At 37.0% G+C, this 27,919-nt stretch overlaps 1 long non-coding RNA gene across 1 annotated transcript in view; it reads left to right on the top strand.

The window, feature by feature from the left end:
• Positions 1 to 6,061: 6,061 nt before the first annotated feature.
• LOC140515407 (uncharacterized) overlaps positions 6,062 to 27,919 on the top strand; it is a 112,146-nt gene continuing 90,288 nt past the window's right edge. Inside the window, exons 1-2 of the long non-coding RNA XR_011971011.1 lie at positions 6,062 to 6,145; positions 6,426 to 6,509. This is a non-coding gene — a long non-coding RNA (uncharacterized lncRNA). The remainder of the gene's footprint in view (positions 6,146 to 6,425; positions 6,510 to 27,919) is intronic.

Here is a 27,919-nt window from a genome sequence, read left to right as displayed (position 1 = left end):
CTTATAGAAGCAGGTCAGTGTGCTGTGGGTATAACATATCATTGTTATTCATGTAGAATAGATTCTAGAGGGACCGTCCAAGAAAGGAATATATTTGTTTCCATATTGCATATAGAGATCAAGGAAGTAGAGGGATCCCAAAGGCAAGTTACTTGAGATGATTCAAATATGACTTGTTACTCTTTCCCTCTCTCTGTCTTTTTCTGTGTATATGTCTCTCTCTCTCTCTCTCTCTCTCTCTCTCTCTCTCTCTCTCTCTCTCTCTCTCTCTCTCTCTCTCTCTTCCTCCTCATTTGAAAAGCTTTAAGTATGCAGATCTCCTCTACCCTTATTTAGTTTCATAAACTTCAAATAATATTTATTTTTCAATTTTACAAAATGAGACACCCTATCTGCCCTAGTTTCTCGATGGCACTTGTTTAGCGTCCTTTGTCACCTGCCCTTTCTCTATTAAACTTATTCTTGAAAGGCTAAATCAAAATAGTCATGTCTACATCAAAATCTCATTTTGTGGATTATCTAAGCCTAAGATTACAAATGCAAACCTTTGAGTTATTGAGCAGCAGCTGTGGAAAGTTTTTACAGTTTGAAAATTGACAAGAGGGATAGATAGCTGAAGACAGTGATTATGTTGAATTCTAAGAAGCATACTAATATTTTTGAATTGTAGATGTTTAACCTTTCAAATGTCATCTTTCTGTAAGCTTGTAGCAAGATTGCTTCTGTAATTATTAAACCTTAAAGCTGCATCAAAACTTTTAGGACAGTGTATTTTATTTGTATTCTGTATGTATATGTGTTTGTGTTCTGTATATATTTACATATGCACATAATTCTCTCAGGTAGAATTTAAGCCCCTTGAGTTCATTGAGTTTTTTTTTGTTGTTGTTGTAGTCCTAGGATCTAGCACTGGGCTTGCCACATAAACGTTCCTTAATAAATTCTTTTTAACTGATTGATTGATCCAGACACGTCACTTATGAATATAATGCATTCGTAATTCTAAATTGCACTCAGTATCACCTCCAAAGTTGTCCTACACTTGAAATTTTAAGTGGCAATCAGAGAAAGATAAAGAAGAGGTAGAATGAGAAGAATCAGAATAACTCCCTATGCTATGGAAGTCAAGGGAGAAGAGGGTTTTAAGGAAGAGGAATAGATCACTACTTTCACTTGTTACAGAGGAGGCAAAGAAGGAATCCGAGGCAATGAGATCACAATGGCCATTTGAGAAGGTACTTTTGTTATCAGGGTGGCAGAGAAATACAGTTTACAAAGAAAAAATTAGAAATAAGGAAAAGGCAATAGATGTCCCATTCTGTAATTAAGGAAAGTTGAAAGATAGGATGGTAAACTAGGACATAGCCTAGTTATTGAAAGTTATGGAACATGAAAATATATTTCCATGTGGAGAAGGGGGTATGGAGCCCTTAGAGAGAACAAAGTTTAATATGGATGAGAGATAAGGAATGAAAATAGTTGGAACAAGAATTGAGAGTGAGTGAGAAAGGGTAGAATCAGAAGTTTAAGGATTAGGCTTGAGGAAGAGGAAGGATGTATGCTCATCAGAGACGAAAGTACAGATATAGAAGTAGACCAAGGTAACAATTTCTAAGATAGATAGAAAAAAAAGTCAGGGAGCTCACATTGGGTGGGGTTTACTTTGCTAACATAGGTGGTAATATAGTAGCTGAGAATAAAAGTTTCAAAGGACAATGTAGAGGGTATGAATGGAAAGGAAGCAGTCACAGTCACTGTGCCAGCTGCAACAAAGAGACAGAAATTCAAAATAAAAATGAAGGAGCAGCAGGGGCCCAGATAAAGTCCCACACTGTATTTTTAGACTTTCCAATCATAACTGCTTTGTGACTTTTTCTAGGGCCCCTGGAGTTGGAGTAGAAAAAGGATATTTTTATGTATTACCAAGGGGCTGTTGTGGTTATTCATTCAGTTCTATCCAATTCTATGTGACTCCATGGACTTTGTCCATGACATTTTGTTGGCAAAGATACTATAATGGTTTGCCATTTCCTTCTCCAGTTCATTTTATGGATGAAAAAAAATGGGGTAAACAGGGTTAAGTGACTTGCCCAGAGTCACACAGCTAGTAAGTGTCTGATGCTAGTTTTGAACTCAGATCTTTCTGACTTTGGACTACTCTATCCACTGCACCACCAAGTTGTCCCTACCAAGGGGTAGACATTCTTAATAAAATGAAAGTGGTAGAAAGTGAAAATAACAATAAAGCTAAAAAAGTGACAGGAAAGTGGTGAGAATATCATTAAAATAGCTAACCGTAAGGTTCATATTTGATAAAACTGCTTGTGAAGTCAAACTAGGGATGATAGATTCAGATGTTCCTCACCCTGTTCACTTCCCATGACCCACTCCTACATCCCACCTCAGTCACACACTACAGTGGTTACATCCTTGATCTTGCCATCGCCTCGAAAGGTACCATCTCTGTGTTCAAGAATTCTAAAATCTCCCTGTACGATCATAAACTACTGGCTTTCATTCACCCTTCTGTCTTCCCTTACAAAACTCTCCTTTTCAGCCACACCACAACCTTCAATTTTCTTTTCCAGATCACCTCTCCTACACTAATTATTCTTTTCTCTTTTCCCCATCTTGAGCCTTTGGTGACTCAATTCAAGTCTACCCTGTCTTCTTCTCCTGAATCCTTAGTCTCCTTATCATTTCACTGATTATGTCCCCCAAGCTTCAGCCTTGGATCACCCCCATCAGAAAAATCTGCCTTTTCCTTTGAGTTTACTGGCTAGATTTCTTACTCAAAGACCACGTCTTAAGTCCAATTCACTCTGAAGCTCATAGATTGGACAAGAGGTCCCTGCCCTAGCACAGAATGAATGTAAACACTAAATAGTACACTAAATAGTATTTGTTTTGTCCAGGAACCCTCAAGGTCTTCCCCTCACAGTTTGATTCTTTTTTTTTTTTTTTTATCAAAGGGGCCATCCCTTGAATAACTACTTAAAGAGGTCTATTCACTGAATGAGCATTTCTGAAAAGACCTTACCCTAAAATGACCGAGGTCCCCCATTGCATCCTGGGCCATCTACAGTCATCCTGATGAACATCTGGCCACTAGACCCAGATGGCTCTGTAAGAGAAAGTGAGGCTGGTGACCTTGCACAATCCTCCCTCCCTCAAATCTAAGTCAACTGCAAGTCACATCATCATCTCCCTGATGTCATGGTCCTCTTCGAGAACAAAGGACAAACCCCACAACTCCCTCTATTCCTGCCTGTACTCCTACACACATACTGCTGAATGAAGACAGAGAAAATCATGCAACTGTCATTGCACCCTCACTGATGCTGGGCAATGCTACTAAACCTCCCTTATCAACTCACTGTCCTGCTTTCCCCATTGGCTCTTCCAAACCTTTTCATCTTTCTTCAAACCTCCCATGACTCCCTCTCCCCTCACCCTCTTAACTGAGAACCTTGCTTCATATTTTACAAGAAAAACTGAGGCTATTCCCCATGAACTCCCTCTTCTCCTTTCTTCCTCATCTCCTATCATTCAGGTGCCTTCTTCCATTATCTCCTCCTTCATCCCTGTGCCACATAATGAAGTGGCCTTACTCCTTACCAAGACTAACCCCTCTACTTGTTCAAGTGATGATTCTAATTCCAACTCATCTCCTCCAACAGATGTCATTTCCACACTATCACTTATTTTCTATCTCTCCCTGTCTACTAGTTCATTTTTCTTCTGCCTACAAACATGTCTATGGCTCCTACATGCTGAAAGAAACATTCACTTCGTTCTTCCATCCTTGCTCTCTCTCTCTCTCTTCCTCTCTCTCTCTCTCTTCCTCTCTCTCTCTCTCTCTCTCTCCCTATATATATATATATATATATATATATATATATATATATATATATATATATATATATATATATGTGTGTGTATATATATATGTATATATATATACACATATATACATTTATTTATATATATATATATTTATATATACACACATGTGTATATGTATATATGTATATATGTACATATGCTATATATACCTATATATGTACATATATATGTAGACACAGAGATAGATAGATAGATATATGCTATATGTCTTCTACCCTTTGTAGCTAAACTCTTAGAAAAGGCAATTTATAGGTATCTCCACTTTCTCTCCTCTCACTGCCTTCTGAAACCTCTTAAAATTTGACTTACAATCTCATCATTTCAATGAAACTATTCTTGCCAATATTACTAACAATCTCTTATTTGCCAAATCCAATGGCCTTTTCTCTGTCCTCATTCTTCTGGACCTCTCTGTAGTGTCTGACACTCTACATCACTCTCTCCTCCTTGATACTCTCTTATCTTTAGGTTTTCAGGACACTACTGTCTCCTGGTTCTCCACCTATTTATTTTTTATTTATTTATCTTATTTATTTTATATATATATATATATATATATATATATATATCCTATTTATTATAATTATATATTGTATATGATAGTATATATATATTTATATAAAATTTGTTCTATTCATTATTATATATGTCTACCTCTGTATTTATTTATTTATCCTATTTATTATTTATTTATTATTATCTCCTTTGCTGTATCCTCTTCCAGGTCATGCCCTCTAACCATAGGAGATCCTTAGGGTTGTACACTGAGTCCTCTTATCTTCTCTCTGTAACCTGTTCACTTGATGATCTCATCAGTTCCCATAGATTTAATTGCAATCTCTTTGCTGATGATTCTCAAGTCTACCTATTCTGCCCCAAATTACTTGGTCACCTCCAATACTATAGCACCTATTGCAATAGCCTACAGGTGGGTCTGCCTACCTGAAGTCTCTCCCCATTATATTTTATCCTCCCTTGGGCTACTAAAGTCATTTTTCTAAAGTGTGGATCCAAACATATCACCTCCCCCACCCCTCCCTACTTAATAAATTCCAGCAACCCCTTATTGCTTCCAGGATCAAATACAAAATCCTCCCTTTGATATTCAAAGCCTTTCATGATCTGGCCTCCTCTTACCTTTTCAGTCTTCTTACACCTCCCTCCCTGATCCATACTCTTTGATGGAATGACATGAACAAGACCCTTCATCTCTCAATTCTAGGCATTTTCTCTGGACGTCCCCATGCCTGGAATGCTCTCCCTCCTCTGTTCCACCTACTGACCTCTCTAGCTTCCTTTAAGTCCCAGCTACAATCTCTTCTGAAAGTCTTCCCCAATCCCTCTTAACTCCAGTGTCTTACCTCTGTTATTTCCTTCCTGTTTATCCCATCTATAGCTTGCTTTGTAAATATTTCTTTGCATGTTGTATTGCCTATCAGATTGTAAGATGCCTCAATGCTTAGCACAGTGCCTGGCACAAAGCAGTTGCTTTATAAACGTTTATTGATTTATTAAAGATAGGAAGAGACTAAGCAACTAGATGTTCCAATAAGCTAAGAAAGAAAATCAAATAGAATGAGGGATTGTAGGAGATGAAAAGATAGTTAGGCAATAAACATTCTTTAAGCCCCTACTGTGTGCCTCGCACTGTGCTAAATGCTGAGAATAAAAATATAAAAAAAAGAAAGCTAGTACTTGTCCTCAAGGAGCTTGAGAATATGTCTGAATGGGAAATAAAGACCTCCCTGACCTGGGAACTCTCCTCAAAAAAGATTCTGCTCCACCCTTCAATCAGAGGAGTCTAAAGGGGAGAGGTTATTATCCTAGTGATATTTGAATACCATAGGAAGATATTGTTAGAGAGAAGAAACTCAGAGTTTAACATCTAGAGATAATGATGTCTGTGGAATGATCCAAGAGTTTTGTTCTAGTTTGTAGGAAAAGCCCATGTAGCTTTTTCCTTGCTGTGCATGCCAAATAACTGAAAGAGAAAAATTAAGTTGACTATTAACAACTGGTTAATATTCTCAATTCTCTCAGTCATTTTATAACGGCGACTTTTTAAAAGTCATTTTCTCCTGGTTAAAATTCTAACAAGAAAAAACATGAGTAACCAATGATCAAAAAGTATTTATTAAGTACATATCATGTGGCATTGTGGAGAGACAAAATGGCGCTTAAGCTGCATTGTAAAGGAAGAACAAAAACATTCCCTATAATCTTGATTATGGTCAAACTGGTAAGGGAAATTATTGATTTGATTTAGTGATTTAATACCCTCATTGTGAAGAATTATCTGTGTTCATAGCATTTAGTGTAGGCCCAAACTCCAGGAAACTTCATCTCCATTAGCATCTCATTACAGCACAAATCTATTGACTTTTGTGTTAGCCGATTGCTGCACAGTAATTAACTCTGCCACTTTCTCCTATAAATGGAAAAAAATGTAATCAAGAAATATAGGAATAATGGAATTAAATCTACCTCTTTTTTGCTTGTTTCTTTGCTTATTTTTCCAGGCCTGGGACTCAGCCAATCCTTCAGCTTGGGACACAGTAATGAACAAATACCAATAATTCTCAGAGGGAAACACCACCATTTTGGTAAGTATGGTATATTTTTTAAAATCTAAAAACAATCCCAAAGCTAATGTTGTATGGGTCTCTTTTGAGTAAGAGCTTAAGTCTTCATTAAAAGTTTCTAAAGTTGCTTAAAGGAAGTCATTAGAGAAAAGCTCATGAAAATGGGTGTCAACATTTTAACGGTACCTAACAGATGATTTTTTTGTTTCTTTTTCCCTTCATGATGAAATGATGGAATTCATTTAACATATATCTGGAAGGAATAATGGGGTTTTAGAAAAATTAAATTGACATAAAAGTACAGACAAACTTGAGAGATTTAGCAGAAAGGCTAAGATTTTTTATTTGTGGAACAGCTGCTTTACCAGATGATTTAGCAGCTAATTGGAGTTGGATTTGGTATTTTTTAACCCAGCAAACATCACCTGTTTTAATTGAGGGTCATTGATGATTAAGCACTTTGCTATTCCCCCTTCCCCAACCCTCCTGGCTTTTGTTAATAAATTATAATCTGCTTAGGGTTAGCTTAGGCATCTACCATGTGAACCTTTTAAGACAACGGTCCTTTACAATTACATCATCATATTTTCTCCTTTATTCCTGATTTAGTATGTTGACAATTAACATAAGACTTCTCACCAAAACAGCCAAAAAATATTAATACAAACTTGGGCAGGCATATATTTAGTGAATACCTAAAGCTGAACTCAACTTTTCACACTAATTTGTACAGCATGATCTGATCTGGACCTGTGATTTGTTAGCTGGTCATATCACCTGTTTATTCAGCTATCTCTCCTATAAATACTAAACAGGAACTGTTTCTCTTTTGGCCAGGAACTCTGAAGTTCTTCCTTTCCCACTCTGATATTTTTTTTATTAAAGGGGACATCTCATGAGTAACTACTTAAAGAATCCTATTCACTGAATGGGTATATCTCACTCAAAGTGAAAACTCGGAAAGATCTCAGCCTAAAAGGGCCAGGGTCTCCCACTGCATCCTGGGCCATCTCCAGTCATCCTGATGAATATCAGGCCACTGGATCCAGATGGCTCTGGAAGAGAAAGTGAGACTGGTGACCTTGCACAGCCCTCCCTCACTCAAATCAGTCAATTGCAAGTCATATCATCATCTCCTTGGTGTCATGGTCCTCTTTGAGAACGAAAGACAAGCACAATTCAGGTATGCTTCTTGGAAAGAGTCCCATCATCTATGTAGGAAATCTAACGAGGTTCCTAAGAGAGGAGGTATGAGAAGGTAACAGAAGATTAATCTGAAACATGATGAGGTTCAAGTTCCAACCTTTTTTCATTATGGTCGAGTCACTTCTGTCTGGGACTCAGTTTCCTCATCTATAAAACATAATTGTGTCCCTCTCTCAAAGGTGTGAGAAATGAATGAATGTGTGTGGAAATTCTTTGTGCAAGGGAAAATGTTGGAGAGTAGGGACTGTTAGGTAGGACTCAATAGCTACCTATTTCCAGTCATACCAAATTTCAGTCCTTTTCTCTAGAAAGAGTAATTAAGCCCTTGATTACTGAAACTAAACAGACAGTCCTATAGTTCAGTAAGCAACGTTTTTGCAGTGGATGTGAAAGGATTTGGGTCTCTACCAGCTCTGTTCCTTTTGCTCCTGAGTAATTTCTTTACTTCTCACTGACTTTCATACTGTTAGGGTTGTTGTGTTAATCCTTCATTTTTGAAAAAGACCATGACATCAGAGAAACGATGACATGACTTGCACTTCACTGTGTTTTGAGTGAGGGAGGGTTGTGCAGGTCACCAACCTCACTTTGTCCTCCAGAACCATCTGAATCCAGTGACCAGATATTCACCAGGATGACTGGGACCCAGGATGCCCCTTTAGGCCATGGTCTATGCATGTACTCATTTAGGGTGAGGCAATGCCTATTCAGTGAGTAGACCTGTTTTGGGAAAGGAAAGGAAGGGGAAGGGGAAGAGGAAGGGGAAGGGGAAGAGGAAGGGGAAGGGGAAGGAGAAGGGAGGGGAGGGGAGGGGGGGGAGGGAAGGGAAGGGAAGGGAACTGAGAACAAAGAATTGGCTCTGTAGTTTCTTCATAATAACTACATATTTCTGAAGCCTTGCTGCTTCTTTATCTAGAAATATATCATTGGCAAAACACACATTGGTCTCTTGAATTTAGTCAATGCTTTTAACAGTTTCTTAATTTTATGGACTTAGAATACCAAGAAGGAAAAAAAGAAACCTATAACATTAGTACCCATCCATGTTTTCTATTCATCTCAGAATATCAGTAATTATCTCAAGAAAATTCTCAAGGAAGTATCGAAACATTTCAAAAAGAAGATTTAATAAATAGATACGTTATGTCATTCTTTTGGGGGAAGAGGAAGATACAAAAGGAAATAAATGATTACTATCTCAATAGTGCTTCCAGTTTTAAAAAGCTTAATTTGCTAACCTGATATCTAATTCCAAAGATGAGTCTTATTTTGGGGTTCTTCCCATTTCCTGCTGTTTCTTTGATAGTATTTCAGAAGTGCAACAATAGGTAAATGGAATATTGGTGATGATTGTTCAGTCATATTAATTGTATCTGACTCTTTTGACCCCATTTGGAGTTTTCTTGGTAAAGATACTGTAGTGGTTTGCCCATTTTCTTCTCTAGCTCATTTAACAGATGAGGAAACTGAGGCAAATAGAGTTAAATGTCTTGCCCACATTAGCTGTCTGAAGCTGCATTTGAACTTAGGTCTTCCTTACTCCAGGTCTGGTGTTCTATCTGCCATGTCACCTTGATACTCAGAACACTGGTTATCCCTTGAACTTGTTAAAAAAAAAAAAAAGGCAATAGCTTTGCACTGACTTTCTCTACTAACCTAAGGGGGAAAAAGGTGTTCATCTAACCACATATTTGGTTTCAATAAGTACCAGAATTTAAAGTGAAGAATTTTTTACCTCCCTTTTTATTATATTTTGTACCGAGGAACCATGCTTGACATGGCACCTAGAAAATGCACTGATGAATAAAATAAACGAACAGACTGTTGAAAATTCCTACTGTTGAAAATGGGGAAAAGATAAATTAGCTTTTAAATTCTCTTTGAAACTTTATGAGAAGTCCCTTTGGATATCACATGGTGTTATTATATGGGTCTGGTTCTTTAAATGATTATTTATGATTTATAAACAGTTGTATAAAACTAATCAAAGATGGTAGAATTAATTTTCATAGTAAGGAAAGCAAAAAAGAAATCTGGTATGTTTGTTTTGGTCACTGTCTTTTACAAGTACATATAGGTAATATTTCTACTAATTATATTATGTAGTAGAACTATGCATTTTTAAGAGAGGTATTTAAGATTATCTCAGAGTATTGTTCTGTCAGGCTTATTTTTTTGAGATCATTGCTTATGTTAAGGAAATATATCATTCTACTTAATTTCGCCTTTGAAGACATACATATTTAATAAATTAATAGATTAAAAAACTATTAATGTTAAATTACCCCTGCTCTTGTGGTTACCAGATGAGCCCTAAAAATTTCAGGACCATTTTAATGTCAATCTGTAACATAATTTGCCTTCTCCTCCCCCTTTTTACTCCATGAACTTATGGTGAGGCCAAATGATATAAAAGCAGGAAACCTAAAACAGCATTCAAGAGACCCCAGAGTGAGTCCTCAAGTTGCCCTGAGTTTGCTTATGTAAACTTGAATAAGTAATGTCCCTTCTCCAAGCCTCAAATTTCTCAATTTCTTGGACTGCATACATCCAAGGTCCTTTCCAGTTCCAAATGTCTACGAAAGCAAACAGGTCCTTCATCAGAATGATGAACTTCTTTTACACATGTTGAACGACTCTAATCTCCAAAGTCATTCCATTTATGGACACAGTATGGAAAACTGGAAAGAACTTAAATCCCATCTCTATCCCTTATTACCTGTGTCACCATTAGACAAGTAGTAAAACCTCCATGGGCCCCCTTTTCCTCGTTTTTCAAATGAGAGGATTGTATGAGATAATTTCTTAGGTCCTTTCTAGCTCTAGGTCAATGATCCTATAATGCTCTTTAGTCATTTAACATTTTGAAAACAAGTTTTCCTTGGACAATTACAGGTAATTATGCAGAAAAGAAAAAAAGACATATTTTCTGAAAGTTGAGGGAAAAAAATCAAAAGCAAGGTATTTTTTTTTAAACTAAGTATTGTCCCCAAAGGGAAATGTTCTCTGTTTCCTTTTTCTCTTCCTTACCAGTTCATTAAAAGTTGTGTTGGAAAGATGGACCCCAGTTGCCCTCATCTACCTTCAATTTAACTCATGTTGTTAATTAGAATATATATATGACTATTTGTCCATTACTGTGTTGGTAACACACTGAGTCAATGGAGAGACTGGAGCTTTCATAAGGATACAATGCTGAATTTCCAAAATCTACGGAAGTAGATTCCATGCTGTTCATTTTGTCCATGGACTTATCATTGAAAAAAAATTTCCCACTTTCCCCCATCATATCAAAATTTTAAAAATTCAATAAACCCATAGAAATATAGATTCAGAGCAAGAATAGAAATACCCCCTTCAAAATTAAATATTGAAGATGCTTTTCATCAAATGAAAGGACTTCTGTGGTAGATATTTGTAGTAGGTTCAAGCTGTTAGACAATGGTGCCCATTTTGCAATGACCTTGGCATCATAGGTGCAGTAGCAAGTTCTCACTGTTTTAAAACATCCCACAGAACACTGTCAATCTCAAGGTTCCTAGACCTAGTATTCACCAAATCAGATCAGACCATTTTTCATAACAGTTGCAAATGTGTTTTTTTAATGCTAAATCTGTTTCTATTTTTCAATCAATTTAAAATGTGTAGAAAAAGTGTTCTGATTGTATATTATCCAATTTTCATCAGCTGCCAGAAGGAAATGCTGTGAAAATCTGTGATTTAAAACCCTTACAACTTCTGCTTGAAATGCATGTTTTGGTAAGAACATCAGATATGCAAAGTATTTTAAACAGAATTTTGATGTCTTTATTAATAGCATTTGAAAGTTTTAAGATTTAAGATATTCATAGATTCTCTTCCTTTTTCTTTGCAAGGTCATATGTTTGTGGTATTCTATTTCTTTGTTAAAAATTATTCCTAGTTAGCTAAATGTTAATTAGAGCTCCCTACCCAAAAATAACATAAGTAGTAAGAAAATTTGTATTTGTTTGTTTGTTTTTAACACAGAAAATGTTGAAAAGTGTTAAGAATGTTGCAACTTCACAAGGATTCCTGATGAAGCAACTATTTAGGATAGTATAGATAGATAATTATGGAATGTGTATATATATATACACACACACACACACACACACACACACACAAATGCATACATTATATATATTTAATACCTCTTATGTGTCAGGAATTATAGACATGTGGATACTGCAGAGATGTGTACAATAGACTACTCAGCTCTCAGAAAATTTTCAGTCTAGTTGAGGAGAAAAATGCACACATGAAAAGATAGCAAAATACTAAGTAGTAAGTGACAGTGGCTAAGTGATGGTACTAAGTAATGGTACAGAAACTAAATTCAGATAATGGACCTTGCACTTGCAAGTAGGGTGGAAGAATCTTCAGAGTTCATCTCTACCCACTACTACCTGAGTCAACAATTATACTGATTTGTGATAGCACTGTCTAGTGGTGATGCAGCCTTCATTACAAGACCTCCAATGCCTTGCCATTCGCCAAATGTGTGACCCTGGGCAAGTTACACTGATCAGTTGACTATGCTAGACAATGGCAGTATAAATGGAACAGTGAGACAGTCCCTACTAGTAAGGAGCTGACATTTGGGGGACAGGAAGAGAACACAAAAATGTGTGTGTGTGTATGTGAATGTGTATATACACTCATATGCCCATATAGAATAAATAGAAAGTTAGTAGATAAATATATATAAAATAATCAAATACAAAATAATTAGCATGGGAGGGCAAAGGTAGTTGAGGGGAATCAGTAAAAGTTTCATTCAGAAGATGGTGATTGAGCATAATCTTAAAGAAAAAAAGAATTTGTAAGATGAAGGTAAGGAAGAAGTGTATTCTAGGCATTTGCATTATCCACTGAAAAAGCACGAAGATAGAAGATGGAGTCTCAGAGGTGAGAACGAAAGCAAAGACCCATTTGGCTGGATTGTACTGCAGGGGAGAGATACCTGGAAAGGTAGGTTTAATAGCTGAAGGAGCTATAAAAACTAAACAGAGGAATTTCTGTTTTATTCTGGAGCTTATAACTAGCCATTAGAGTTGAATAAGTAGGCACTGTTTACTGAAAATCACTTTGGCATCATGAAGAGACTTGGGACAGGAAATTCAATTAGGATGCTACTTCAGTATTCTTAAGGAGAGGTTATGGGGGCTTAATCTAAAAATTATATTTCTACGAACAGAGAGGTATTAGATGCAAGAGGTTATGTGAAGATAGAAACAGCAAAACTGGATAGCTTGGACATGTAGAGTGTAAGAATGAGGAGTCCAGGATGATGCTAAGTTTATGAACCTTAGATAGTGGTAGCCTCAAAAGAAGTAAGGAAGTTTGAAATAAGGTAAGGTTTGGAAAAACATAATGAATTTAGTTCTTAACATGTTGAATTTAAAATGTCTCTGTAACTTCCAGCCTGGGAGCTTCAGGATTTGTTTTTTGTTTTGTTTTCTCATCTATAAAGTGAAGGACTTGAACAATAAATCTCTAATTTCCAGCTCTAAAATTGAATTTTTATCCCTGTCTCTGTTGGGATGATTTCTCTCATTTTAAGCCAAAATTTGCCACTCCTCCAACTTTTACCCATGTCTCCTACCCCAAATAAAACTTCAAGATATTTGAAGAAAAGTGCCACTACCACCCCATGCACAGATATACGTATATACATCTCTTCATTTTCAGTTAGCTAATGCCTATTTATATTGAAAATGTAGCTGAATGGCAAAGCATTTGTTTGCTCAATGTACCATCTTTGAGCAGAGATCTGTTGGTCATATCAGATATGTTATAGAGTGGACTCTTATTAGGGTAATGATTAGATTGGGGAGGTGTTCCCTGAGGTCACTTTCAACTCTAAGATTCCCGATTTTCTAGGCTATAAAATGCCCTATAGGCTACTGCAGTGGAATTGCCTCAGATCTCCAAACTTTTTGTAGTTTCTATTCAAGTGTTTGTTCAAACAAAAACTCTTTCGGTCAGGTTTGATTATATATGGCTTTCCCACTCCCACCCCACCCCCATTTTCATCCACTCCTGTAACACCAAAAATTACAAGGGGTAGGGGTGGAAAGGACAAAAGAGCATTTAAGGTACATTTCTGCCAACTTTTTCAACAGGATACCATTAAAGTAATGACCTAGCCCATAGTGTGTTTTCAAGAGGCTGTACATGGCCCTTTGAGTTCCAATAAAACATGAATTTTAAAAGTTGGTCTGGTAAAGCAAAGGAAAATAGTAAACAAGCTAAGTGCTATTTTTATTTCCAAATACTCAGCATTTATTTTAAGGATTGCAGTTTAGAAGACCTATATGTTTTCTCTGTGATATTTAGAAAAATCCTCTTCTCCATATCCTCTCTTACAAAATCAGATAGTTATACTTGTGACAATTAGATTGATAGCACATTCAAATATGATCTGTCAAATATCTGCACCTGCAAACATTTGGAACTTATGCCTCAGTGCACATACTGAAGTTAGAAAAAAAGAATGTATTTTGTATGCTTGGAATATTGTTTTGTAAATAAAGTAAATGGACCTGACTTCAATGCATATGTCATTTTTTTAAAAAATGAACTAAGAAGTGAGCAGTTGAGTAAACACTGTGTTCAGGATGATATTTGAATTACAAATTTTAAAATTCTAATAATAAAAAAGTGAATGTAATTTTCATGGGATTGATGCTTCTTATCTTAAACAGTGATAAGAAATGCCTCATGGATGATTTCTCATCCATAACAGCCAGCAACTTCTTTTCCCAATTCTTTCTATTTTCCAACCAAAAAATACTACCAGACTTGGCATCCTATGAGGTCTGGTAAATCCAAGGCTTAAACATTCCTGAAACTGAGATAAAACCTACTGACTTCTCAGAGATAGGTGGTGCACTAGATAATTACAAAGTGGTTTAAAATGAAAAAAGTCATGTGAACATAAGTATTACTGAGAAAAAGCAGCTACAGAAAATGTTCCAAAATGGAGTTTAACCCTAAATTGTCATCTCATCAGTAGCTAAATTATTATCACTATAACTCCAACATGCCTGATTACATAAATTTATCAGTCAGATTTACTATGCAACTAGTATGCCATTTTTTGTGGAATATGTTATAAAAGCATAATGATATCAAAATATAGCATGCTCTTAAGACTATAAATTGATATGATCTATCATTTTAATACTTATGGATAAAAGTCAATCTATCATTCAAGTTAAAGGTATATCTAAATTCTCAAAAGACTAATCAGTTTGCCCAAATTTTCAGTCAACTGCCATTTTTTAAAAATATCAGAGATCAGTCTAATCTAAGTAGAGCAGATCATCAAAGGGACTGAGTATGAGCACTTAAAAAGATAAATCTTTTTAGCCATCACAAAGTGCTAGTGTGGGTTCACTGGTGCTAAACTAAACTCATTTCTGGAGGGTAATTTCTAGAAGAATGTTAACAAGATGGAAAATGTAGAGATAAGGGAGCCAAGTGGGTGAGGGAAACTGATAAGTGCCATAAAACTTGAGTAAAGAATACTGATTATTTGGGGAGCCCCCAGAGAAGTAAATATAGTGAAGATCTTGGTTACTCTTACAAGAGGACCAGTTGAGGAAAATCAAAGTGGTTAGCCTGAGCAAGAAAATGTTTAGAGGACATATATTAACTGTTTACTAGTGTTTGAAATACTGTCATATGGAAAAAGGATTTTTTTTTTCAGAATGGCCCCAGAGGGCAAAACTAGAAGTAAAGACAACAAGGTGCAGAGAAGATGAATTAATCATGATACAAGAACAATTTCTGAATAGGCTCGAAGAGGTCAAATTACTTCTTAAGTCTGGACACTTAGAAAGGACAGCCAACGCCAGGACTCAAGACTCCTGACTGTGTTCTTCTTTTCAGCACAATCTTCATCCAAAGCAGAGTTTAAGCATCTATATGTGTTTATATGTATCTACATGTGTTTCCCTATGATTTTCTCTTTTATTTTCTTTTTTTTTGTTCACTGAACAATTATCAACAAGTACAAGTATCTCAATATCCTGTGCACCATGTTGAAATGTTGAAAAAGTTTTTTTCTTTTTTTCATTTCACAGTGAATATTTACAGTATGCAAAAGTGTATGGGTTTAGAAAATGGAAGGGAATAAAATAATACATTGAGTCCCAGCTCTCATACAGAGGAATAATTAATCCATTTGTTTCTCATTTTGATTCTGCACCACCCTTGGCATATAGAATAGAAATTGAATCAGTATTCCCTACCAAGAGTTTTCCTAATAGGGAAGTCAGAATTTAGAAAGTGGAGTATACTAATCGAACTCCACAGGCAAATACCATGTCTGCTAAAGTCCTTGAAAACATATGTTCTTTCAACTAAAAGCTTCCATTTCCAGAATTAACTAGAAATTACACATGGGCATTTTCTCCATTTGATTCTTCCAGTCTGGAAATAATGAGAATATATATATTTTGTCTTCATATAAGATTCTAAGCAGCAGTCATATAAAAAAATAGGAAATAATGTTAAAGGAAGGGGTTTGATAAATGTAATCCTATCTAAGCCAAAAGATGGAAGAGTCAGACCAATCTCAATGCTTAATTTCATAGGAAAGCAGAAGTAGTTTTAATCATACTCCTACAGATACTTTAACTCTTTCAGCTCCCCAGCACTATCCCTTTAACTTGAATGCCAAAGTAGCAAAATGGAAGCAATTCAAAGGTTAACATCAAGCATGTGATAGAGTTTCTGCAGATTATATGTGTCATCTCTGCTAGTCCTCAGGGATCACACTTGACTGGTCCTAGTTACAGTATTTCACTTGGCTTGTCACAGTTTTAACAGTGTACCACTAACAAGTCAGGGGAAAACAATGAAGCCAGATAAATGAGAATTATACTTTTAAAGGGTAAAGCTAAAGCATGGTGTCACTTCTTTTACCCTCCTTTCCCCCCACCATTCTCCCTTCTACTATTATATTTTTGTCTGTCCCTACTCTGTTCTGGAATATTGATCATGTTAAAGATCGCAGTTCTTTTGAATCCACCCTTTTCTTCTTCATATATCAATTCTTATGAGCCTTATTATATTAGGTGAGGCAGAAGCTTAGATTAGACAGAGTAAAAGGTTTTACCATTGAGATAAGTAAAAAATTAGGACTAGGTGAAGGTAAGATCATCAGTTGGGGAAAAACTTCCAAGAGGGGAAGGCAGTGAGGGATGATTTTTTAATACTACTATTTTACAAATGCATATATATTTAATGCTTATAAATTATATTCCCAATGATATTTAAGTATTTTGTGCTTTCAAGTATTCTGAGAAGGTTTAGCGGTTCTGTTGTATTGTGTAGGAAGGTGTGGTAGGGAGGCATACACATCACAAGTTGGACCTTAGTTTTCTGAGCTTAAAAATGAAAGGATTATAATATATAATGTATAAGATCCTATGCAGAGAAAAGCTATGATTCTGTTTTCACAGGCTGATAAATTCCCTAATGCTGGAAGGGATGCCATTAGACCAATTTGTCCTAGTTTATCTTTCAGACAAACCTATGTAAACTCCAAGAAAAATGAATGAAAATTTCTAGGTTACAGATTTAATTGGGGGAGTTATGGAATCAAATCCACAGGGCAATGGAAAGATGTTATTGTTGAGGTGTTTTTTCAGTCATGTCCAACTCTTGGGGGTTTTCTTGGTTTGCCATTTCCGTCTGCAGTTCATTTTATAGATGAGTAAGGCAAATAGTGTTAAGGGACTTGCCCAGGGTCACATAACTAGTAAGTGTGTGAGGCCATATTTGAATTCAGATCTTCCTAAATCCAGGCCTGGAACTCTACTGTACCACCCAGATGCCCCTAATTGAAAGATAACTGATGAGTAAACAGAGTAGAGAGAATGCAAAGAGCATAACCAGTTCACTAAGTGGTACACTGTTGTGCTATGCTGTTCTGGTTATCAGGTAGCCTAGTCTATTAGGCATTAATATTTGACCCACACTTTTCTCCTAAAATACCTCTGCTTAAGTCTCTGTGAACCTCTACTTTAAGCGTGACATTCTATACAGACACTCCTTTTGTTTGTCCCCATCAGAACCAGGCAGGCCCACAAAAATTGGGGGGTGGGGAAGGTACGTATCCCACCTTAATACCAGTTTTCAGTTACTGTTACCAGAATGAAAAATTCAACTTCCTAATCCCAATGTAAATATCCTGGAAACTTGTAAAATTAACCATCAAATATCATCTTTAGCTCTGAGCCCCCAGCCAGAAATTGTGCTCTGGCAATATATTGCAGTTTGAAATCTCTCTCCCCCTCCTGGGAGGTACTCCCAATCTTTTTCTTTCAACTTCATTCCAATTTACTTCACGGGGATTAGTCATTCAAGTAGTTAATAGCTTTTGTCACAGTTGCCGGCTTGAGGCAAAGTAAATGTTTCAACCCAGAAAGATAAACGAACCTTTTAAGAAGCAGAGTAAGCCCCACACAGAGGGGAAAGCATCAGTTTGAAAAGGATTGAGCTAAGTTTTTCTGGAGAGCAAAGGAATGGGGGCAGAGGGAGGTGGCACATGGACAAGCATTTTTTAAGCACCTACTATGTGAAAGGCATTGTGCTAACAGCTTTACCAATATTATCTCATTTGATCCTCACAACTGAGTGAGGTATGTGCTATAGAGAAGAAACAGATATCATCAGACTGCATTTACAGCCTGAAAGGGATCTGCAGCAGCAAACAATTTTCCCTGATAACTCTTGCCCTGGCCTCCAACATAACCTAGGTTCCAAAATATTTTACTGATGATATTATGGCAGCAGTTTTCCTGACCCTCGATGTGCAGGCTCCTCCTCTTCCCACAAACTTATGATGGGAGTGGTAAATTTGTTAGTCCAGGTCAGATCCTTCCAATCCTAGATAAGAGCATGGAGGAGGAATTCCCTGGAAGACCTCTACCTTAATCAATTGGACACCTCTAGTGTCCTTTTACACCAATAATTACTTTTATGGTAAAAGTGGCCTAAAAGACATCATTAAGGAATACATGACTGATAAAGTGCATGGACCTTTCATGGAACAAGAAGTGGTGCGCAGCATAAAAGAAACCATGTTCTAACGCTTCCTTCTTCCAACACTTGTTTTATGGCCATGGACACTTGTCTTTTCTGAGTCTTAGTTTTCTTATCTATACAATGGGGTAACAAGAACTATAATACTTAATTCACAGGGTTGTGAGGCTCAAAGGAGATAATATATGGAAACCACTTTATAATCTCAGGGTGTCATATAAATAAGTACCAGTCATTGTTTTTATTGCTGTGAAGAATGATGACATTGTTAATAATAATATTTTTATAAAAGAAGAACAAGAGATTGCCAATAGAGATTAAGAAATCCGCATTCTTATTCATAAAATATTAAGATAATCAGGGAAAGACCTCCATAAAATGGATGTCATTTAAGGAAAGATATCAACAGCAATCAAATAGGATGAGAGTTAATAGGTGGATTGAAATTCACATTGGTGAAAGGAATACCTATCTTAATGAGCACATATATTCATTAGGAGGTCAAAGGTTAAGAGTCACAAACTTAAAGAGCCAAAGGGACAACAAAGCCTATTTTAAAAGCTAGTAGAATGAGTTAGTAGTAATGGGTAGATCTTGCAGAAAGGAGTTTTCAACCTTATCTAAGGATAAATGCCTGAATGGTTAGAGGTATACCAAACTGCAGTGGGCTGCAGGTGTAGTTGGGAAGGTCTTCAAACAGTCACTCTAATTTATTAATTGTTTATAGAGGTCATTTTTTACTCATGTATGGATTGGACTGGATGACTTTTGAAATCTCCTCCAACTCCACCATTATATGATTCCATGTTGAGGAAGAAATTGAATCCCAGATAGATAAGTGACCTATAAGGAAACTATTCTAAGTCTCTTGATTTCTTCTTTAACAGTATCACAAAAACTCAATGAAGCCATGAATGTGAATGAGAATGTACAGGAAAAGTTATGGTAGGGGGAGAGTAGCAAGGAGGTTGTAGGTGAGAATACATCAAAGTCAAAAGAATACCAAAAACAAAACAAAACAAAAACAATTGAATGATGACACTACAGTGTCAAATTGGATTCCTTCTATGATCCTATATCTTTCCTTCCTGTAATTATCGCTATATAATTTTTTCAAACGCATTACTGGATTCTTTCTGATTCTTCTATTTCCTAACTTGTATTTATCACTAAAGACCTTTGTTCTGCTTGCTGTATTCTTTTTCTTAATTAGTTCAGGTCGCTTTGGGGTTGCTGTTTAGTTGTTTCAGTCATGTCTAGCATTTTGTGACCCCACTTGGGTTTTTTTTAGCAAAGATATTAGAATGGTTTGCCTTTTCTTTTCCTGCTCATTTTGTAGATGAGGAAACTGAGGCAAACAATGTTAAGTGAATTGTCACATAGCTGATAAATGTCTGAGGCCAGATTTGAACTCAGGAAGATGTCTTCCTGACTCCAGACCCAGCACTCTATGAACTATGGCGTTACCTAGCTGTCACTTAAAATTCCCTCTTTTTATATGATAATCTAAAATTGTGTCATATGAATGGCAGTGGGATATAATGGATGTTGTACTGAACTAAGATTCAGAGAAAACTGGGTTGAAGTCCTACATCTGATATTCTCTAGGCATGTGATCTTAGACAAGTCACTTACCTTCTTTGTGGACTCAGTTACCTCATCTGTAAAATAAGATTTTATTCAATAGGTTCTAAGGCCCCTGATAACTTTGACACTGTGATGATCCTATGAACAGAGGCAAAATGCCATCTTCAGAGAAGTCATTGAGAAATATTAAATTATACTATCCATAAGTTAAGATTACAGAAGGGGCATTTAGTAGTTCACAGTGAATACCACTTATCTGTGATGGACTGATGATTTTTCTGAGTGCAAATCTACAGAAGAAGCAATTCATAGTGGGTGCTTTGGTAGTCTTGGAATTAGAAGATCAGAGTCCAGATGCTTCCTTTAATATTAACCATTATTAAGAAATCACATAACCTTTCTGGAACTTGGGAAACTCTCCAAAATTTAAAAAAAGAGACCCTTGAACCTCCATTGAAGCCCTGTTCAAATGTCTCATCATGGTGAGAGGGTAACCATTTATAATTAAAGCCTAGGTCAGCAGAACACCTACTAGATGTTTTATGGTAGGTCCTCCCAACCTAGGAAAGTTTTCAATTTGATCTTTGTGACTTTTTTCCAAGAACCAGCCTAGTTATGGAAAGATTAATCATTAGAAAGTTGACTTTCATATGAATTATTTTGAGCCAAAGTAGCTCATGGGGATAGCTAATTAAGGCACAGTAGAATTGCCTTCTGCATTAATGTAAGAAATACTGAGATTATTGAAACTATAATCCAATTAAAGTACACCTGTTATATTTACCAATTGTACTGGCATAAAGAAATGTGGCTGTTCAATCCTTTAAATACTTATAGTTGAAACTGTTCTGAACGAGAACAGTGTCTTTCATTCATAGGTGACAAAACTAAATTTCCAAGTTATCCCTCTTCTCTTTAAAGAATTTTAAAGTATACAGTCTATATAATCTTTACATATTCATCGTGCCCTAAAAGTTCTCAACCTAACAGGGCATAGTTATAAGCTGGCATCTATCGATCACTTAACTGTACCAAAATGCATCTCTTTGACCATAAAACATTAAATACTAGCTTTTAAAATACTTTTTCATCCATTGCTTCATCTTTTATAATTTGGTTTGAAGGCTTTCATAATAAGTAATAGATTATCTGAACTTTTTTGTAAATACCTGGAAACTGAAAATATTATTTAGGGAAAAATAGAAAGTATTATCAATGATTCTCTCTGCACCAAGAATAAGAAATATGGTTTTTTTCTTAGTTTTTCCCTTTGGTACTATTTCTTCAGGCTTGCCTTACCCAAGATATCTGAAAGTGATTAGCTTTCAGGGTTACAGGAAATATGAATATCATCTAATATTTTAATAAATATTATTCAGAAGTGTGAAAATGCATTATTAAAAGTTCATAAGATCACTGAGCAAAAGCTGGCATGGACCTCCAAGGCCATCTTTTCCAGTACCATCATTTGACAGAGGAAGAAACTAAAGGCTAAGAAAGTTCACTAGTTAATATTTATTAAGCACTTACTATATACCAAGTCCTGTGTTAAGTACTAGGGATACAAAAAGAGGCAGGATGCCTATGTTTTTTGTGCTCGCTACCTGAAAGCTTTTTTACACAGGTTAATGTGAGAATTAAACAAATCATAGAATAAGAAGCGTGAGAAATGTATACTATTTTGTATTCTTTGTCTATCACTGTAATTTTATATACTAAAATATAAAATGGCTTAAAATCATTTTAGATACCACTTAAAGGTCTAATTACATACTCAAGAAAACATCCTCAGAGAAACTTGTAAATTAAGAAAAAAGCAACTAGATAGATGATCATGAAATGTATATATTTAGTTTAATTCAACAACTTGCCTTGGTTGAGAATTATACCTAACTTGTAAACCTTCAGCTCTTGAGATGAAATCCTCAAAGTTTAATTTAATACAAGTTTTTGCTCAATTTTTCTTTGGTTTTTGTTGGGAGGAGAGCGTGCTTTATATCATATTTGACATTACACCAAAAACTGACTTGTTAAATGTCCTTTGCTAAATAAACAACATTTCCTGATGCCAGCAGGAATAAAATCTAGAAATTAGAGCATTGGTTGAGATCTATTCACAAGGAAATTTTGGCTAGATCCTGAAAATTCAAAGAGTTTATTTTTTTTTTCATTTGAGGTCTGAAACCTGACACTTAACCTAGATACAACAAACTTCTGTCTTTTAATTTTAAAAATTAGATCACTTCCTATGCAAAAGGAACTATGATTAGTGTCTAGGGTGGGGATAGATGGGAACTTATAGGGAATAGGAACTTAGAAGGGGCATCAAACTTGATTTAGTATCTAATTTTACATGTGAATAAAATAGATAACTAGTGAATTTACATGCCTTGCTCTAGGCACACAGATAGCAATCTATATAAGTGGGATGTGATTTTAGGTCATCTGACTCCAAAGTCTGTGGTCTCTCCATTCAACCACATGTCATTTAATGTTCTACTATACACTGGCATTACTCTGCATCCAAGTTTAAAATGATAATATAGGTTGAGTAGAAAATGAAAACAAAAATCATAAAATCAAAGAGAATATGTGATCATTAAATTTCTAACCATCTTATATACAATTTTATGGCAGTGAAAATGATGATGAGGATGATGATGATGATGATGATATTGATAATGGTGATATGAAGCTGAAAGTGGTACTTGAATGTCCCACTAGACTATAAATTTATCCTTAAATAAATAAAGTAATAGCGCATTTAGACACCAATGATCACTTATCTATACAGACATATGTATGAATGATAAAAATAGTATTCCCCATAGTAGAGTCATTTGTGTTTATTTTCTATCTTTTATCATTCTTTTAATTAATTGGTATTTTCTCTATAAGTCAAAAATCTCTGAATATTCCCAGCTCTTAATGAATGACACAGGGAAAAAATCATTTCTTCGTGAACGTTAGCCTGATTGGAGAATGTCATCTTCTTACCTACTCAGCCTTGCTAATCACGGGAAAAGCTTCAGAGGAACCAATAGTGAAATTATACAGGATACAATCTATCAGCTTCCCCCCACCCTTTATTTGTTTAAATTGCAGTTTTTGTCAGGTATTAAGTTTTCTGTATCTGAGGAAATACTATGCCAACATGGTTGAGAGCTTATATAGCCATGTCTCTGGTAATTGGATAGTATGAAGATTTTCACCTTAAGCTGTTTTGAATTAATGCAAGACATCAGCCACCGGCTTTAGTGTGGTTTAATTATCAGAATTGTCACATTTTCGTTATCAGCCCATAGGGTGCATGCTGGGTTTGATTGTGAACATGTGGTACTACCTGATACAGGTTACTTGATGGCTAGATATGGGTCATTTCATGAACAGATTGAATTTAAAGGAGGACTGTCCCAATTCTGAAATATTCATGGATGGGAATCATAGCTAATGGGAAACATGCCTCTTACGTACAACCCTGTTCAGTGGGGAAAAAATAAACAGTTAAATTATCGTGATTGTGCATTACTATTTTGTGGTTTATAAGTATTGATACTTATTATATTTTCCATTTAAGGTGATCAGTATTTATAAGACCCACATACTATAATATATTGAAAGGAAGTCCTCTCCTACACCTACCATTTCATTAAAATTAAATCAGTTCCTTATCTGAAGTGTTCATTTTAAGCCAAATAGGAGAGTCCTAGCCTTAACACTTGTTAAAAGAAATATAAACCAACTATCTAGATAATCTTAAATGTTTTCAAGGTTGGTTTGATGGAGGTGTTTGCCCCACACACAAAGGAATTCTATAATCTGAACACTCTACAGTTAAGAATACCATTCAAATGACCATGACAGCACCCTGAACCTACTGCTTTCATGCATCATCAGTAGGAAATTACAACCAGTTCTTCCAAATAAAAGTATGGCTTTCCCAACTCACTTGAAAATACTTCATCTATACTATCATCTAAGCATGTTTTCCTCACTCAACACAGTTCCTAAAGAGCTTTCTCTTTTGAAGGCACTTGCACTGTGGGTAGTCTATACCCTTATGAAACTTTCAAACTTGAAAGTAAGATGGGTTGTTACTGGAACATTAAATAGGACAGAGAGCACATGAAATTTAAATACAAAGTTGCAGCTGTTCATAAGCTCTAAAACATAAATTAGTTCAGCTAAAATGCTAAGGTCCAGTAAGAAACAAACTGAGCAGAAATGAGTTTATGACTTCAGCCCAAACATAAAATGAATACATCTGTAAGTTAGATGAAAACCTTGCATGGACCCGCCTTGAGAAAGTGATGCCTAACTCTTTTTCTACATTGATTATTTGTAAGGGGCTCTGACCGCCACACCATCTGGGACGCCACACTGACGAACATGAGGTCAACTGAGTCCGGAGCAGGGAAAGGTGAACAAGGTGGTACTGGAAGGGACGGCCCCACCCCTGGTTTGTTTTTGTCCCTATACTATCAGCTTGTGTTCATTCCTATAGCTTTGGGTTTGTTTGTGTGTGTTGCCAGGATTCACTGGGCTAGATGGCAGAGACTATAAAATCAGAGTACTTGCTTTAATAAATCGGAGTTGCTTCATGACCCGCTCTCCCGCCTCATTCTTTTACACACCAGCTCCACAGGAGGACAAGCAGCCTGCTGGTCAGGCATAAGACTTGCTCCTCTTGGTAAGCTATGCCATCACCATAGCAACTTGATGCGCAAACTGGGGCCACAAGCAGGGGGAAGGAGCAGGAAGCTCAGCCAAGGGAAGTCAGGTCCCTTAAAAAACTCAGCCAAGGGAAGTCAGGTCCCTTAAGAAACTCAGCCAAGGGAAGTCAGGTCCCTCAGGAAACTCAGCAAAGGGAAGTCAGGTCCCTCAGAAAACTCAGCTAAAAGACGTCAGGTCCCTTTAGAAACTCAGACAAGGGAAGTAAGGTCCCTTAAGAAACTAAGCCAAGGGAAGTCAGGTCCCCCAGGAAGCTCAGCCGAGGGAAGTCAGGTCCCTGAAGAAACTCAGCCGAGGGAAGTCAGGTCCCTCAGAAAGCTCAGCCGAGGGAAGTCAGGTCCCTCAGGAAACTAAGCCGAGGGAAGTCAGGTCCCTCAGGAAACTCAGCCAAGGGAAGTCAGGTCCCTGAAGAAACTCAGCCGAGGGAAGTCAGGTCCCTCAGAAAGCTCAGCCGAGGGAAGTCAGGTCCCTCAGGAAACTAAGCCGAGGGAAGTCAGGTCCCTCAGGAAACTCAGCCAAGGGATGTCAGGTCCCTTAAGAAAATCAGCCAAGGGAAGTCAGGTCCCTCGGGAAAATCAGCCAAGGGAAGTCAGGTCCCTCAGGAAACAGCCAAGGGAAGTCAGGTCCCACGGGAAACTCAGCCAAGGGAAGTCAGGGCCCTTAAGAAACTCAGCCAAGGGAAGTCAGGTCCCACTGGAAACTCAGCCAAGGGAAGTCAGGACCCTTAAGAAACTCAGCCAAGAGAAGTCAGGTCCCTTAAGAAGCTAAGCCAAGGGAAATCAGGTCCCTCAGGAAACGCAACCGACTGAAGTCAGGTCCCTCAGGAAACTCAGCCGAGGGAAGTCAGGTCCCTCAGGATCCCCAGCTGAGGGAATCAGGTCCCTCAGTAACCCCCCGAGGGAGTCAGGCTCTCCAGAAGCCTAGACAATGTACAGGAGCTATCAGGACAGGGTCAAAAGCGGATACCTGCACGCGACAGGAAACTGTAGCCTGTCTTCCTCACCGACTTCCTCCGGGAAGCGAATCCGAGAAGTGGACGCAGGAGAAGATGCGCGCATTCAGCTCGAGTGGGACAAGGTGTCACCGTGAGTAAGATTAAAATGGGGCAAAGCTCGCAAAAGTTGAGTCAGGATCAGTACACATTCTTTCTATGTCACATGCTGAAGAATGTGTTCATTGAGGAAGACGGTGGCAAGGCAGTGCAAATGAGCACATCCATCACATCCTCACAGACAGCCCTGTCCGAGTCAGAGAGTAGTACAAGAGCCAATAGCCCAGAAAGGCAGCCAGCACCCATATATCTAAACTTAGAAGAGAGATGGCAGAACAGACAGATGGTGCAGGATTTGCAGGACAGTGTTAAAGAGCTAACTGATCAATTGAGAAACCTACCGAATTAAGAGAAAAGACACCTCAGAGATAAAGCTTTGAAACTCCCAGGTGGAAAGGAGGAGATTAGGAGCCACTGGGCTTTGTTCCAGAGTCTCCCTCATGTCCACTTGCAGTTTCACCACTTTTTCTTTCAAAAACATTTTTAAGGAGTGGCCACAGATGTGAAATTTTCTGGAGTAAAAGTTAGAACCATCAAGATTTTTATTTTATTCTATAATCCAGAAATGGTGTTAGAGAAAGCAATTTGTAATCTGCATTTTGTTGAAACTAAAAAATGTTGGAAAAGGTATGTTCTTTAGAAAACCAGGAATTTTCCCCTTTGCCTGTCAAAAAAAGTTACAGCTACAAAGCTGCTGCTTTAATGCTAAACCTAAACTTGTTAATGGATTACTATGTGTGGAAAGAAGTGAATGGAGTAATAATTGATTTAGACTGGTTCTGCCCATTCAGAACAGTACTCCTATATGTTTGGGGTTGGCAGGCAGGGGATCCATGCCAATTCCTTTAATTTTGTAAAACTGCCAAGGCTCCTTTCATGTGGACACGGTCATCAGTCCTAAGAAAATTGTTTGGCTTGTATAATTCATAAATAATGATGTGACTAGCTCCAAAGTTGTGACAATTGGCTTTTATATCAGGACAAGTTTTAAATTTGAGAAAGAAGGATCTGAAATGAAATCTCTTATGTATGTGAGTCCTGTTAATGTGCATTGCTTACTTCAACTCCATGGGAATACAAACAAGTGTTTTTGGCTTTCAATTGGGATTAGTGAAATTTGCTGTTTAAGGTAAAAGCATTTGGGACCATACATATTTTTGTTGAAGTTTGAATTTGGGTATAGTTGTCTGAATTAAATCAGTTTCTGAAAGAATATGCCAGAAGTTACTCAGAGGGACTGTGATGCTTCATCCTGTACTGTTATCAGGTGAAATTTGTATCTGGAGAGGAAACACGGAGGGGACAATTCTAGACTCAATCTAGGATGGGATCCTCCTGGTCAGTTTCCCCACTGTGCCCTTTTATAAAGGAATGTTTCCCACCTGATTGTTCCTGAGTCTGGCGATAATACAGATACTGCATGACTGGAAAATTTCTCTCCTATCTGAATTCAAACAGAGTCAAAGATGTTTTATATTTAGGAATTCTTTAATACCGAAGAATCTGGTTTGTTATCATCTATTCATTTGTGAGGAGATTTATGGTATTTTGCAGAGTACTTGCATAGTGGCTAAATACAATTTCTTTTCCATAAGGTCTCTCTCCTTAGATACCTGAGTTTCAGGTATCCAGGGCTTGTGGACGGTCGGTTGGTCCCCCCCCCCCCCTTACCAGCTACCAGCTTTCTTTGTGAAAGTGCTGTGGGCTGTAGCTGAAACTTGGAAGGTACCCAAAAGTTACTTCGAACCTCCCCTCTTTTCTAAAGCCACATGAGCAA

The sequence above is a fragment of the Notamacropus eugenii genome, chromosome X (assembly GCF_028372415.1).
Source record: "Notamacropus eugenii isolate mMacEug1 chromosome X, mMacEug1.pri_v2, whole genome shotgun sequence".
NCBI classification, from domain to species: domain Eukaryota; kingdom Metazoa; phylum Chordata; class Mammalia; order Diprotodontia; family Macropodidae; genus Notamacropus; species Notamacropus eugenii.
This window is presented reverse-complemented; position numbering and strand designations above follow the sequence as displayed.